At 42.8% G+C, this 11591-nt stretch overlaps 1 pseudogene across 1 annotated transcript in view; it reads left to right on the forward strand.

Moving 5' to 3' along the window:
• Positions 1 to 6602, forward strand: part of LOC309958866 (ferritin light chain-like) — a 31868-nt pseudogene extending 25266 nt beyond the window's left edge. The window contains exon 2 of the transcript in view: positions 6060 to 6602. The product of the transcript in view is annotated as a ferritin light chain-like (transcript). The remainder of the gene's footprint in view (positions 1 to 6059) is intronic.
• The last annotated feature ends 4989 nt before the right edge of the window (positions 6603 to 11591 follow it).

Genomic DNA, 11591 nt, shown 5'->3' on the forward strand with positions numbered 1-11591 from the left:
TTTTCTTGGTGAGGCTGGCTAATGGCTTATCAATTTCGTTTATCCTTTCAAAGAACCAGCTTTTAGTTTTATTGATCTTTGCTATCATTTCCTTCATTTCTTTTTCATTTATTTCTGATCTGATTTTTATGATTTCTTTCCTTCTGCTAACTTTGGGGGTTTTTTGTTCTTCTTTCTCTAATTGCTTTAGGTGCAAGGTTAGGTTGTTTATTCGAGATGTTTCCTGTTTCTTAAGGTAGGATTGTATTGCTATAAACTTCCCTCTTAGAACTGCTTTTGCTGCATCCCATAGATTTTGAGTCATCGTGTCTCCATTGTCATTTGTTTCTAGGTATTTTTTGATTTCCTCTTTGATTTCTTCAGTGATCACTTTGTTATTAAGTAGTGTATTGTTTAGCCTCCATGTGTTTGTATTTTTTTACAGATCTTTTCCTGTAATTGATATCGAGTCTCATAGCGTTGTGGTCGGAAAAGATACTTGATACAATTTCAATTTTCTTAAATTTACCAAGGCTTGATTTGTGACCCAAGATATGATCTATCCTGGAGAATGTTCCACGAGCACTTGAGAAAAATGTGTATTCTGTTGTTTTTGGATGGAATGTCCTATAAATATCAATTAAGTCCATCTCGTTTAATGTATCATTTAAAGCTTGTGTTTCCTTATTTATTTTCATTTTGGATGATCTGTCCATTGGTGAAAGTGGGGTGTTAAAGTCCCCTACTATGAATGTGTTAGTGTTGATTTCCCCTTTTATGGCTGTCAGTATTTGCCTTATGTATTGAGGTGCTCCTATGTTGGGTGCATAAATATTTACAATTGTTATATCTTCTTCTTGGATCGATCCCTTGATCATTATGTAGTGTCCTTCTTTGTCTCTTCTAATAGTCTTTGTTTTAAAGTCTATTTTGTCTGATATGAGAATTGCTACTCCAGCTTTCTTTTGGTTTCCATTTGCATGAAATACCTTTTTCCTTTTTCTCTACGTCTGAAGTGGGTCTCTTGTAGACAGCAAATATATGCGTCTTGTTTTTGTATCCATTCAGCCAATCTGTGTCTTTTGGTGGGAGCATTTAGTCCATTTACATTTAAGGTAATTATCGATATGTGTGTTCCCATTCCCATTTTCTTAATTGTTTTGGGTTCGTTATTGTAGGTCTTTTCCTTCTTTTGTGTTTCTTGCCTAGAGAAGTTCCTTTAGCAGTTGTTGTAGAGCTGGTTTGGTGGTGCTGAACTCTCTCAGCTTTTGCTTGTCTGTAAAGGTTTTAATTTCTCCATCAAATCTGAATGAGATCCTTGCTGGGTAGAGTAATCTTGGTTGCAGGTTTTTCTCCTTCAACACTTTCAATATGTCCTGCCACTCCCTTCTGGCTTGCAGAGTTTCTGCTGAAACATCAGCTGTTAACCTTATGGGGATTCCCTTGTGTGTTATTTGTTGTTTTTCCCTTGCTGCTTTTAATATGTTTTCTTTGTATTTAATTTTTGACAGTTTGATTAATATGTGTCTTGGCATATTTCTCCTTGGATTTATCCTGTATGGGACTCTCTGTGCTTCCTGGACTTGATTAACTATTTCCTTTCCCTTATTAGGGAAGTTTTCAACTATAATCTCTTCAAATATTTTCTCAGTCCCTTTCTTTTTCTCTTCTTCTTCTGGAACCCCTATAATTCGAATGTTGGTGCGTTTAATGTTGTCCCAGAGGTCTCTGAGACTGTCCTCAGTTCTTTTCATTCTTTTTTCTTTATTCTGCTCTGCAGTAGTTATTTCCACTATTTTATCTTCCAGGTCACTTATCCGTTCTTCTGCCTCAGTTATTCTGCTATTGATCCCATCTAGAGTATTTTTCATTTCATTTATTGTGTTCATCATTGTTTGTTTCATCTTTAGTTCTTCTAGGTCCTTGTTAACTGATTCTTGCATTTTGTCTATTCTATTTCCAAGATTTTGGATCATCTTTACTATCATTATTCTGAATTCTTTTTCAGGTAGACTGCCTATTTCCTCTTCATTTGTTAGGTCTCATGGGTTTTTATCTTGCTCCTTCATCTGCTGTGTGTTTTTCTGTCTTTTCATTTTGCTTATCTTACTGTGTTTGGGGTCTCCTTTTTGCAGGCTGAAGGTTCGTAGTTCCTGTTATTTTTTGTGTCTGTCCCCAGTGGCTAAGGTTGGTTCAGTGGGTTGTGTAGGCTTCCTGGTGGAGGGGACTAGTGCCTGTGTTCTGGTGGATGAGGCTGGATCTTGTCTTTCTGGTGGGCAGGTCCACGTCTGGTGGTGTGTTTTGGGGTGTCTGTAGACTTATTATGATTTTGGGCAGCCTCTCTGCTAATGGGTGGGGTTGTGTTCCTGTCTTGCTAGTTGTTTGGCATAGGATGTCCAGCACTGTAGCTTGCTGGTCGTTGAGTGAAGCTGGGTGCTGGCGTTGAGATGGAGATCTCTGGGAGATTTTCGCTGTTTGACATTATGTGCAGCTGGGAGGCCTCTTGTGGACCAGTGTCCTGAAGTTGGCTCTCCCACCTCAGAGGCACAGCACTGATTCCTGGCTGCAGCACCAAGAGCCTTTCATCCACAGGGCTCCTTAATTTGGGATGATTTGTTGTCTATTCATGTATTCCACAGATGCAGGGTACATCAAGTTGATTGTGGAGCTTTAATCCGCTGCTTCTGAGGCTGCTGGGAGAGATTTCCCTTTCTCTTCTTTGTTCTCACAGCTCCCAGGGGCTCAGCTTTGGATTTGGCCCCGCCTGTGCGTGTAGGTCGCCGGAGGGCGTCTGTTCTTTGCTCAGACAGGACGGGGTTAAAGGAGCCGCTGATTCGGGGGCTCTGGCTCACTCAGGCCGGGGTGGGGGTGGGGGGGTAGGGAGGGTCACGGAGTGTGGTGTGGGCCTGCGGCGGCAGAGGCCGGCGTGACGTTGCTAGCCTGAGGCGCGCCGTGCGTTCTCCCGGGGGAGTTGTCCCTGGATCCCGGGACCCTGGCAGTGGCGGGCTGCACAGGCTCCCCGGAAGGGGGTGTGGACAGTGACCTGTGTTCGCACACAGGCCTCCTGGTGGCGGCAGCAGCGGCCCTAGCGTCTCATGTCCGTCTCTGTGCTCCTCACTTTTAGCCGCGGCTCGCGCCCGTCCCTGGAGCTCTCCCAAGCAGCGTTCTTAATCCCCTCTCCTCGCGAACCAGGAAACAAGGAGGGAAGAAAAAGTCTCTTGCCTATTCGGCAGGTCCAGACCCCTCCTCGGACTCCCTCCCGGCTAGCCGCGGCGCACCAACGCCCTGCAGGCTGTGCTCACGCAGCCAACCCCAGTCCTCTCCCGGCGCTCCGACAGAAGCCGGAGCCTCAGCTCCCAGCCCCGCCCGCCCCGGCGGGTGAGCAGACAAGCCTCTCGGCTGGTGAGTGCCGTTCGGCCCGATCCTCTGCGCTGGAATCTCTCCGCTTTGCCCTCTGCACCCTTGTTGCTGTGCTCTCCTCCGTGGCTCCCAAGCTCCCTCACTCCACCACCCGAAGTCTCCGCCCGCGAAGGGGCTCCTAGTGTGTGGACACTTTTCCTCCTTCACAGCTCTCTCCCGCTGGTGCAGGGCCCGTCCCTATCCTTTTGTCTCTGTTTAGTTTTTTCTTTTGCCCTAACCAGGTACGTGGGGGGTTCCTTGCCTTTTGGGAGGTCTGAGGTCTTCTGCCAGCGTTCAGTAGGTGCTCCGTAGGAGTTGTTCCACGCATAGATGTATTTCTGGTGTATCTGTGGGGAGGAAGGTGATCTCCGCGTCTTACTCTTCTGCCATCTTCCCGGAAGTTTCTGGAACAAATTATTAATATATGCAAAAATTGAAATGAACTTCAAGGGAATGATGCCGAGGGAAAAATTTTGAAAAGCCGATCTCCGAAGATTAAGTAATTCATGATTATGTTTACATATTTTTCTTAAAATAACAAAACCGTGGAGATGGAGAACAGTTTAGAAGTTGCCAAGGGTTAGAGATGGGGGTAGAAGGTACAGCGGGGGAACTCTGTGAGGTTTTTGTGGTTCCAGTACAAATAATACAGCAATCTTGCTTTTAATCCCTAAAGATTTCTAAAAGCAATTCCTAATAAGAGGTGTCCAGATATTTAGTAATGGCAGATTAGAGGTATAGCTCCCCAACATAACAACTTCAAAAGAGAACATACTAATTCAATGCATATGTTAATTTCAAAAAAAAGGCCAGTCACAATACTTAAATGGTATATATCTTAACTATATTATTCTAAGTATCCAGCTATACCAGATGGACTAGCAAGATTTTCTGTACATTCAACCTTATTTAAGACAGTAAATCTTATAAGACAGTTAGAAAAAGAAAAAAAAAAAAAAAAACAAACCTCAACTACAGTTGGATATTCTCATAGGAAGATGAGGTGCAAATATGCAGCAGCGGTTCAAAAGCTTAAGCAGTGGCACCTAAATTTGGTTGTGCATTAGAATCATCTGAAGCACTTTTTAAAAACCCTCACACTGACGGTTGGTCATCGTAGACCAATAAAATCATTTTAAATCTCCTCAGACGATGCCAATGTCTAGCCAGAACTGAGAACCAGCGGACTAAGCAGAAGGGGATGTTTCTACAAAGATCTCTTAACAATAAGTCCTTTCACCCAATCAGATTTACCTCCCCGCAAAGGGCTAAAGAACGCTAGTGTTGTCCATACTTGCTTAGCTTTAATTAGCACTTGTGACTTGCCCAAAACCTAGATCATGTTTCCCCTAAATTTCATGTTATTCCCTACGTTTTTCAAACCCAGGGCTAAGGGGTTTGCCAGGATGAGATTTTAAGTGCTCACACAGGGGAAGTCCCTGGCAAACCAGGACAGCGGTCCCTCTACATTGAAATGTAAAGCATCCTAAATAACCCTGCCACTGCTCCCAGATCCTAGTCTGTGCCAACCAGTGAAGAAAAGGCATTCTCCATTACTACCACGGCAAATGCTGCTGTACTTGCCTTGGCTGGTCCCTATCTTTTCCAGGCACCAATCCCCTTCACCTGCTGGTGGACGCTTTGGCCAGCTGACAATGCAGATATTTTCAAACTTTAAGGTGAATAAAAATCATCTGGAGGGCCTGTTATAACAGAGATCACTGAGCCCCACCAGAGCTGCTGATTCCATAGGGCTGGGACAGGGCCCTAAAACTTGAATATCTGACACATTATCAGGGGACGCTGGTAAAACTGGTCAGGTTGTTACCGAATGCAGGTTCGTCTGTCTGAAGCACAGTGAGGCCAAACAAACCTAAAGGCTGGAGTCTGGAGCAGAGAAAGGTTTATTGCAGGATCGAGCAAGGAGAGGGGTGGCCCGAGTTCCAAAACACCCTGAAATCTCCAAAGGATTTCAGCAAAGCATTTTTAAAGGCCAGGTGAGGGAGGGACGTCCCAGGGAATGTGATCAGCTCGTGCACAATCCTCTGATTGGTTGATGTTGAGGCCACAGGGCAGGTAACATTATCCATCCTTAGGTGCCAGAAGGTCTGGGGGCTACGTGCTCATGATCATCAAGGAGTTAATTTCTTCCATTGGGTGGTGGTTTTTAGCATCTGAAAACTCAAGAAATATGCCTGAGATACTATTATCGGAGTACTTCAGAGAGGAACTACAGCAGAGGATATGGGGGATGGGTCTGTCCTAGGAAGGCCCCATAGGGTACTGCTTGGTTACAAGGTGACCATACTTTGAGAACCACTGCTCTAGTGGCTTGGAATGTTCAGAAAGTAATGGAAGAATCCCTTCCCAGGTCTAGATTCTAGTATCGCCAGCTATTTTGGTGGGGGGAAGGGTAAGTTTTGTCCTTGCTTGGACTTCTTGTTCATTTATATCAAAGCCTATTTGAGGCAGTGCGCTCGGCAGTCCTGCAGTTCTGTCTTTTGCTTCAACAGTGTTTGGAATGAACAGACCCAGGGACGCTCCTTGCTCCAGCCCCTGACCACCCTCCAACCTTTCTTCCTGTCGCAACCTTTGGAATCAGCCACTCAGCTATCCTCAGCCTCCAGGACAGGCCAACACCGTTTTTTGAGCTTAGCTCCTTATCACTGATCAACCACGAGTTCCCAGGTTCGTCAGAATTATTCCATCGAGGTGGAGGCCGCTGTCCACCGCCTGTTCAACATGCATCTGGGGACACTTACCTCTCTCTGAGCTTCTATTTCGACAGCAACAATGGGACTCTGGACAGTGTGGGCCACATTTTTCGCCAACTGGCTGAGGAGAAGTGTGAGGGCGCCCAGCGTCTCTTGAAAATGCAAAACCAGTGCTGTGGCCGCGCCCTCTTCCAGGATGCGCGGAAGCCTTCTCAAGATGAGTGGGGTAAAACCCAGGACGCTGTGGAAGCTGCCATTCTTAGGGGGAAGAGCCTGCACCAGGCACTATCAGATCTGCGCGCCCTGGGTTCCGCCCGCGCAGACTCCCACCTCTGTGACTTCCTGGAGAGCCGCTTCCTGGAGGAGCAGGTGAAACTCATCAAGAAGATGGGCGACCACCTGACCAACCTCCGCAGGCTGGCTGGTCCGCAGGCTGTGCTGGGCGAGTATCTCTTTGAAAGGCTCACCCTCGAGCACAAACAGGAGTCTCTGAAGTCCAGCCGCCTCTGAGGAGCCCCTCTGGCATCAGAGCTTCTGCCTGAAGCCCTGCTCTGCAGCTACTAGGCAGCTTTGTAACCGCCCTGGAGCCCTCTCCCAAGCCTTGGACCAAATGGAAACAATAACGCTTTTTGCAGAAGGAAAAAAAAAAGCCTATTTGAAACACAAACAGAATAAAGAGGAAAAAAAGAAATATATATATATATCTATAAGTATATATATATATATTCATGTTTTTTTTCCTTTTTTAAAAAATTTATTTTACTGAAGTATAGTTGATATACAATGTTGTGTTAGTTTATGCTGTACAACAAAGTTATTCAGTTATACATATATATAATTTTTCATATTCTTTTCCATTATGGTTAATTACAGGACATTGACTATAGTTCCCTGTACTATACAGTAGGACCTTGTTGTTTATCCATCATATATATAATAGGTTACCTCTGCTAATCCCAAACTCCCAATCCATCACTCCCCCACCTCCCCCTTCCCCTCGGGAACCACAAGTTTGTGTGCTATGTCTGTGAGTCTGTTTCTGTTTCATGGATAAGTTCATTTGTATCATATTCTAGATTCCACATATAAGTAGTATCATATGGTATTTGTCTTTCTCCTTCTCACTTACTTCATTTAGTATAATAGTCTCTAGGTCCAGCCATGTTGCTGCAAATGGCATTATTTCATTCTTTTTTATAGCTGAGTAGTATTCCATTTTATATATATCACATCTTCTTTATCCATTCATCTGTGAGTGGACATTTAGGTTGTTTGCATGTCTTGGCTATTATAAATAGTGCTGCTGTGAACATAGGGGTGCATGTATGTTTTCGAATTATAGTTTTGTCCAGATATTTGCCCAGGAGTAAGATTGCTGGATCATATGGTAGCTCTATTTTTAGCTTTTTGAGGAACTGTCATAGTGTTTTCCATAGTGGTTGCACCAATTTACATCCCCACCAACAGTGTAGAAGTCAGTCAGAAAGAGAGAGACAAATACTGTATGCTAACACATATATATGGATTTAAGAAAAAAAAATGTCATGAAGAACCTAGGGGTAAAACAGGAATAAAGACACAGACTTACTAGAGAACGGACTTGAGGATATGGGGAGGGGGAAGGGTAAACTGTGACAAAGCGTGAGAGAGGCATGGACATATATTCATGTTCTTTTAACATATGAATTGCCCCACTTTATCTGTGTGAAATAAGTTTGTTCCCGTTATTGGGCTGCTTCTCAAGCTTTGCTGCTCATTTGAATTACCTAAAGAGCTTTTAAGAAAAACATTGGTGTCTGGGTCCCAGCCCCAGAGATTTTGATTCAGTAGGTCTAGGGAGGAGCCTGGGCCCTGGGAGGTCTCAGAGTTCCCCAGGTGATTCTAGTGTGCAGCAACTTTGGGAACCACCTCTTGGCTTCAATCCAGCTAGTGATCAGATATTAAATCTAAGACACATGGGCTAGTGCGTGAGCTCTAGGAAGATTTGTGCCAGGGAAAATGATCGATAGTTGTGTTACTTCTCTGAAATGGATTGAAATTTCCAATTAGCATGAACAGGGGAGGGTGAATGGGTGAATGCAATAAGGTGTATCATTTACGTATTGCCCTATGTGTATGGCTAGAAGCTTTTGCAACTGAGGTCTGCCCTACTTTTCATGCTAATGGTAATGCTTGTCCTCCTAATGCAGCTGTAAACTTTATAAGCCCATAGGTAGACAGCATCACAAAATATTTACCCCTCCCCACTGGCCCACTCTCAAGCTTCTCTCCCCTTCCCCAATACACAAATGTACATCAATGCTCTTGAGACCAATATCAACATATTGACCTTCAATTCTTCTACTTTGCAGCTTCCCTCTTATCAGGACATGTCAGCATTTAGTGCAAGGACAAATGCTTGCCTCTTGGTGAGTAATGTAGACAATGCCTCCAAGAGACAAACAGCCCTTAGGGAGGGGGAAAAAGTCTTTCAAAAATGTTGATGCCCAGAGGAGGCATTTTCAGTCATCTCAGCTTAGAGGTCAAATATCCAAAATTAAAAAGGTTAAAAAAAAGAAAAAGAAGAAAGCAAGGAAGAAAAGAAGGAAACAATTTTCTTATCTCATAGTAATAAGGCAGTTTTCCTTAAAAAAAAAAAGACTTAAGCCTTAAATTCTCTTTCCTAATCAAAATGTGCTTTTCCGTCTTTAGACTATTCCTCTTATATCCTGTATTATTCATGACGTTTAATTCTTGAAATAGCACATGGCTGAAAACAGAAGCTAACCTCTTGTCCACTATGAATTAAATCTTCTTTTCCTAGGACCTGTCTACAGTGTACAATTTGGGGTTTGCCAACATAATTATTTTTTCTGAAATAAGTTACAGCATTTTGCCTTTTCAATATATAGTTATACAATATATTGTTAACACAACATAGTTAATATAGTCAATATAGTAAATACAACTATAACACACGTGATATGATGCCACTGGTGATTTTCTTCATCCATGTAATTCTGAAATTTGACAGTATAGTTTTCATATTCTAATGGGCTGAGTATTACCTTTGCGAGGATAGAACAATAAAATAAATTCATAATATTCTCGTGTGGTTTGCCCCTGGGGTGGATTACCATAATGGGGGGATATTTGAGCCTTTCCCCAAGTCATTAAAAAACCTCCAGCGAGCAGCCCCTTGTCCTCTCCAGGGAGTGGGGGGAAAGGATCTTTAATCATAATAATCCTGGGGGGAGAAATCTCAGAAATAAGACATCTGCTTCTGTGCCTTGTTGTTTTGCAGAATAGCAATGATTGCTTTAGCAGCTTCTATTGCCATGTGTGTACAATAAGTAAATGAACATAAATTGAATGAACGCATAAAAGAAGGATAAACCCACCCAGCTTAACAAATCCACTCTCTCACCTGCTGTGCCCTGAAACATGAAAGAAAGAATCACGGGATCATAAGGATTAATAAAATAACAGTCTCTGTTAACAATATTGACAGAAGGTATAGGAAAATTTGTCTGATGTGGGACCAACAGCTTAACTGCTTAATCCTTTTTTTTTTTTTAAGGGCAACTCATTCATTTATTGTTTAAAGATTGCAAGACAACTTCTGAATTTCTGTAGCACAGTTTAAATGTTTTACTGTTTTGATAAATCAGAGTATAATAGAAAAAACAATTAGTTTCCAGTAATATCTATATCTCTATTCAGAATTAAGTCTTCCACAGACATGTAACCTGGAAACAAAATCCTGTTACAATAAGCAAAGCTTCAACAGAGCTGCTACTTTTCGGGCCAGGGAAAGGTTCATCCCTATAGGAGGAGGATGTGCTATGTAAAATGGCTGCAAGGTCACAGCCTTGAGGGCGCTGGAAGTCTATTATCCTATCCCACATTAAGTAGTTTGGTGAACTTCAAACGTCCGTTCATCTGCAACCAAGCTGGCAAACTTTAACTGATATTTCAAGCAGGTAAAAAATAAATTAAAAGAAAGCCTTACACTGATGTTCCTTGATTCACACTGTTAAATGGTTCATTAACATGTAATTCTGGCTAAGAATTACATTTGAGACTCCTTGCTCAGATTTTGGTTAACAGTACAAATCTTTGAGAAATTCAAGTTCTTATTAATCAATAATTTGTCAGCTAGGCTACATTCAGGCATCAGCTGCAACTACAGAATAGGTGCACTGCCTCAGCGCTTTGGAAAGACATAATCTAGAACACTACTAGCAGACAAAATATCTGTTACTAGACAGCACAGGTGCAGTACAGCAAGACAAAAACATATATTCATGTGTGCCGCGGACCAGCCGGAGAAAGAGGATTTCACCGCCCAGGGTCAGAAGGGAAGGGGTAAGGAACTGAAGTAGCACCGAAGAATGGGGTCAGAAGGACCAAGACAATTGATGGTTGCAAGGCAAATTTTATTGCGCTACAGTTGCAGATTATCTAGACTAGAAATCGGAAGGTTGCCAGATGGTGGTTTACATTACCTACAGACTGTCTCGGCTCAAGGTTAACTTCCCTGGGAGGAAACCCATAAACCCAGAAGCATCAAAAATAACCTGCATGTGCAGGGGGAAGACAGCTTTGCTTGTCTCATTTTACATTCTTTCTGATCTCTGGGCCCTGGTGATTTATCTCCCATGGAATGGCACAAGGAGGGGAACAAGTAGGGACAGTCCCTTCGAGCAGCGGCGGCATGCCTGGCATGTCCTTACCTGCTCTCAAGGCTGACTGCTTCCCACAGGTCTTTTTTATTTTTTAACTTTTGCTGCAAAATAATTCCATGAAGTTTAGTGCCGAGAGTAGTGTACTGTTGCATGAGGATACGAAACAGACATGAGAAGATTATTATCAATAATAGGCAAATTATGGCCAGGGTAATAAATCCTGACAACCTTCCAGTAATCCAAGACTGAGGGTTTAACCACTTTAAATGATCCAGTAAAGTTTGAATTACATCTTCTGGCGAAACATCATCAAGATGTGTATTTTGTATATCCTGAATTTCAGCATTTAATTTCTTAAGATCAAGACTAATATTATTATCTGACCAAACACTCAGCAGATGCATTTTTACTTTTTCCCATTCCCAAATACAGTCACTGTACTTTTAAGGAGTAACACACATCCATGTATACTTTGCATGACAAGCTAAACGCATCCTCAATTTTAATGCTGCCATCTGATCTCCAATCCCCAAAATTGCGTTTTTAAATTCATCTAACTTGTTATTAATCCATAAATATATGTGACTTTGTAAAGATAAAGCAAGACTGGTATGTTGAGATAACTGATTAGCAAAGTGAGCATGATTAATACTCTGTGAAAGAGCAAGACCGGCAGTAGCCACAGTAGCAGACAGAGCAGCCGACGCAAGTAAACTTACTATTAGCCACCCAAGAAAGCGTCTCCTCTGCAAGGCTTTAGAGACTTCCACCCATGCCTGTACTCCAGTATCTTCATACCAAGGTTCTCTCAGATGTACAGGCACCATAACAT

Source organism: Leucopleurus acutus, assembly GCF_964270905.1.
Source record: "Leucopleurus acutus genome assembly, chromosome: 3".
NCBI lineage: Eukaryota > Metazoa > Chordata > Mammalia > Artiodactyla > Delphinidae > Leucopleurus > Leucopleurus acutus.